Source organism: Suricata suricatta, chromosome 9 (genome assembly GCF_006229205.1).
Source record: "Suricata suricatta isolate VVHF042 chromosome 9, meerkat_22Aug2017_6uvM2_HiC, whole genome shotgun sequence".
Lineage (NCBI taxonomy): Eukaryota > Metazoa > Chordata > Mammalia > Carnivora > Herpestidae > Suricata > Suricata suricatta.
This window is the reverse complement of record NC_043708.1, coordinates 86,316,236-86,321,158: the sequence shown is the minus strand read 5'-3', so window position 1 is coordinate 86,321,158 and position 4,923 is coordinate 86,316,236.

Here is a 4,923-nt window from a genome sequence, read left to right as displayed (position 1 = left end):
TAGTAGGCCTTAGATGTTATTTGTATGTTATTTACTATATGTTTTTGAATATTATTTATCACTTTACATGAGACTTATTCTATTACCACTTTTCTACCAATTTAAAGATTATGAATTGTGATGCAGCTTGGGAGGATGGCAGAGTAGGAGAATTCTAAGTTCACCCTGTCCCACATTTACAACTAGGGGTCCCTCACATCTGTGTAAATAAAATGGAGAGGAATCTGAAGACTGGAAGAACAAACTCTACAACTAAATGTAGAGAAGAAGTTGCATCTGAGAGGTTAAGAAGGGGAAGAGCAGTGGCCCACAAGAGGAAGGGAGCTGGAAATCATCCCTCTCACCAGGGAGCTCACATGGGGAAGACAAATCCCCATAAAGTCTGGCTTTGAAATTCAGAAGGGCTGAATCTATGAATGTATATAATTGGTGAGACTTAAGCTTGGAGTTTAAAAGTCAGTTGACTTAGCCCTGGGGAGCCAGGAGTGCCAGTGCCAGCTGAGTCCCTGTCCTTAAAGAGACCTCAGGCTGAGTAAGGCAACATAGGAGTAGCAGCTTGCACAACTGCTGGGGCAAATAGGAGGAAGATTTCTTTATGCCAGTTTCAGAACATGTTGGGTGAATTCTCTAGGAACAGGATCTGGCAGGCACCATTGTCCACCCCCATCCCCTCACATAAACTAGGGTTACTTGCAGGAAATGGCACTGCATGGACATTTGATAACCTAACTTGCTAGTAGAACCTCCAACCCGTTCATTCTCTTGAGGACTCCACACCAAGCCTACTGGTCTAGGCCCTGGGCACAGTGCATATTTTGCTAACACTGCTTGCCCTGTCCCTGAGCACTCCAGTGGTCATAATCTATCTCTATAGTCAATGCAGATGTCTGGACTGATAGAAAAAGTGACTCATATGGAACATCAGGATGCTAACAACACATATAGGAGACTCTCCTGAAGTACCAGTTTCTGGTGGACAGGAGATGCTGCACTGCAGGGCACTAAAGTACCTCTTCTTTATAAAGACCCTACTTTCTTAGTCATTATTGTTGTTTTTAAATGTTTATTTATATTTGACAGAGAGAGTATGAGCTGGGGAGGGCAGAGAGAGGGAGACAGAGGATTGAAAGTAGGCTCAGCACTGATAACAGGGAGGCCAGTGTGGGTCTGGAGCTTACCAAGGCAAGGTCATGACCTGAGTTGAAGTAAATTGAGCAACTGAACCATCCAGGCATGCTAACGCCACTATTTTCAAGAGTAGACGACATAGATGACTTTCCTAACACAAAGAAACATGGGCAGAGAGGTAAATAAAATGAGAAGAGAGAGAAATATGTTTGAAATAAAGGAACAAGACAGTATCACAGCAGGAGATCTCAGCAAAACAGAAATAATAGTATGCCTGATAGACAATTTAAAGCAATGATTATAAAGGTACTTATTGGATTTTAGAAAAGAGTGGAGGATATCATAGACCCTTAACAGAGAGATACAAGAGATAAATAAATAAATGGAATTAAAATATGATAGATGAAACAGATAGGTTACAGGAAGCAGAGGGACATATAATTACCTTGGAGAATAGAGTAATGGAAAGCATTCAAGCTGAAGAGGTGGAAACAAATACTTCATACTGAGAATAGACTTAGGGAACTCAGTGACTCCATCAAGCATAATATTCATATAACAGGGATTCCAGAAGGAGAATAAAGAGAAAAGAGGTCATAATATTTATTTGAAGAATTAATAACTGAAGATTTCCCAAATCTGGCAGAGGAAATAGAGATTCAGATTCATGAGTCGCAGCAATTCCCCAACAAATTCCCCTCAAGGAGCTCCAGACCAAGAAACCTAGTAATTAAAATGGAAAAAAAATATTCATAAGGAAATAATTTTAAAGATGTCATAGAAAAGAAGACAGTTATATATGAAGGAAACCCCATAAGGCTCTCAGCTGATTTTCAGCAGAAACTTTGTAGCCCAGAAGGAAGTGGCATGTCCTATTTAAAAGTGCTACAAGGGAAAAATCTGTAGCCAACAATACTCTAACTAGCAAGGCTGTCATTTATAGTAGAGAGATACAGATCAAAAGACATAGGATGATAGAATGAATGAAGTGCAAGACCCAACTATATGCTGACTATGAGAAATCAATTCAGTGTTCAAAATTGAAGGCATGGAAAAAAATTATGAAAATGGAAGCAAAAAATATCCAAAATAGCAATGCTGATAGTGGAAAAAACAAACTTTAAAACAAAAGCTGTAAAAATGGACAAGGAAGGACAATATAGAATCATAAATGGTACAGTTCAACAAGAAAGTACAACAGTTGTTAACTATGTATGCACCCAACATGGGAGTACCCAGATACATAAAGCAGTTAATAGCAAACATAGGGAACTAATTTATAGTAATGCTGAAATAATATTGGACATTACCACCCCATCTGTATCAATAGATAGATCATCCAAACAGAATCAGCAAGGAAACCATGGCTTTGAATGACACCTTAGATCAGATGGATCTAACAGGTATATATAGAGCATTACATTCTAAAACAGCAGAGTACACTTTCTTTTCAAGTGCACATAGATCATTCTTCAGAATAGATCACATATTAGGCCACAAAATAAGTCTCAATGAATTAAAAAAGATTGAAATCATACCATGCACCTTTTCTGACCACAACACTATGAAACTAGAAATTAATAACAAGAAAAATTTGGAAAGCACACAAATACATAGAGATTAAATAGCATGCCACTAAACAATGAGTGGATCAACCAAGAACTCAGACAAAATCGCAAAATACATGGAGACAAATGAAAATGATGTTATGGTCTAAAATCTTTGGGACAAATAGGAAAAGATGTTAAATGGGAAGTGTTAGCAATATAGGCCTACCTTAAGAGAAGAAGAAAAATCTCAAATATATGGGCAAATTTTACATCTAAATGAGCTAGAAAAAGGACAGACAAATGAAGGAAGAAAATAATAATGTTTAGGACAGAAATCAACAAATTAGAATCTAAAAATAGAATAGATCAATGGTACCAGGACTTGTTTCTTTGAAAAGTTCAACAAAATTAATAAACCTTTAACCAGACTCATGAGAGAGAGAGAGAGAGAGAGAGAGAGAGAGAGAGAGAGAGAGAGAGAGACAAAGAGACAGAGAGACAGAGAGAGACAGAGACAGAGAGAGATGAAATAAAATCAGAAATGAAAGGGGAGAAATCACTACAGAAATAGAAAGGAATGTTAGAGAATATTATGAAAAAGTTACATGCCAAAAAAATCAGACAAGCTAGAAGAAATGGATAAATCCTTAAAAATATATAAGCTCCCCAAACGGAATCAGGATGATGTGGAAAATATGAGCATACTAATTACCAGCAATGAACTTGAATTTGTAATAAAAAAAAAAACTCACAGCAAACAAAAGTCCAGGACCAGATGACTTCACAAGTGAACTCTTCCAAACATTTAAATATAAGTTAATCCCTTCTCAAGCTATTCAAAAAATTAGAAGAGAAAGGAAAGCATCTATGAAGCCAGCATTACCCTGATACCAAAACCAGATAAAGATAGTACAGAAAAAGAGAACTACAGGTCAATATCTCTGAAAACATAGATTTAAAAATCCATAATAAAATATTAGTAAACCAAAGGGAAACCTATCAGAGTGGTTGCAGACCTATCTAATGAAACTTGTCAGGCCAGGAAGGAATGGCAGGAAATCTTCAATGGGATGAACAGGAAAAACATGCAGCCAAGAATCCTTTATCCAGCAAGGCTGTTACTCAAAACAGAAAGAGAAAGGTGTTCCCGAATTAAGAAAAAAAAAATGAGAGAATTCATGACCACCAAACCAGCCGTACAAGAAATCCTGAGAGGGAGTCTATGAGGGAAATGTTGCAAAGAGTACAAGGTGCCAGAGACATCGCTATAAACATGAATTCAACGGAGAACACAATGACTCTAAACCCACATTTTTCATTAATAACACTGAATGTAAATGGACTGAATGTTCAAACCAAACAACACAGGGTATCAGAATGGATAAAAAAACAAAATCAATCTACTTGCTGTCTACAAGAGATTCATTTTAGACCTGAACATACCTTTAGGTTGAAAGTAAAGGGATACCCACCAACAGTGTTGGAGGGTGCCCTTCTCTCCACACCCTTGCCAACATCTATAGTCTCTTGATTTGTTCATTTTGGCCACTCTGACTGGCATGAGGTGGTAACTCAGTGTGGTTTTGATTTGTGTTTCCCTGATGATGAGTGATGTTGAGCATCGTTTTGTAAACTGGTGCAGCCTCTCTGGAAAACAGTGTGGAGGTTACTCAAACTATCAATAGAACTCCCCTATGACCCAGCAATAGCACTGCTAGGGATTTTCCCAAGGGATACAGAAGTGCTGATGCATAGGGGTGCATGTACCACAATGTTAATAGCAGCACTGGCAACAATAGCCAAATCATGAAAAGAGCCTAAATGTCCATCACCTGATGAATGGATCAAGGAGATGTGGTATATATGTATACAATGGAGTATTACATGGCAATGAGAAAGAACGAAATCTGGCCATTTGTATAAAGGTGGATGGACCTCGAGGGCATCATGCTAAGGGAAATAATTCAGGGAGAGAAGGACAGACACCATATGTTTGCACTCATAGGTCTAACAGGAAAACAGGAGAAACCTAATGGAGGATCAGGGGAGGGGAAGAGGGAAAGAGAGTTGGGGGGAGAGAGGGATGCAAAACCTGAGAGACTATTAAATACTGAAAAGGAACTGAGGGTTGAAGGGGGAGGGGGAGGGGAAAAAGAGGTGATGGTGATGGAAGAGGGCACTTGTGGGGAAGAGCCCTGGGTGTTGTATGGAAACCAATTTGAAAATAAACATTAAAAAAAAAAAA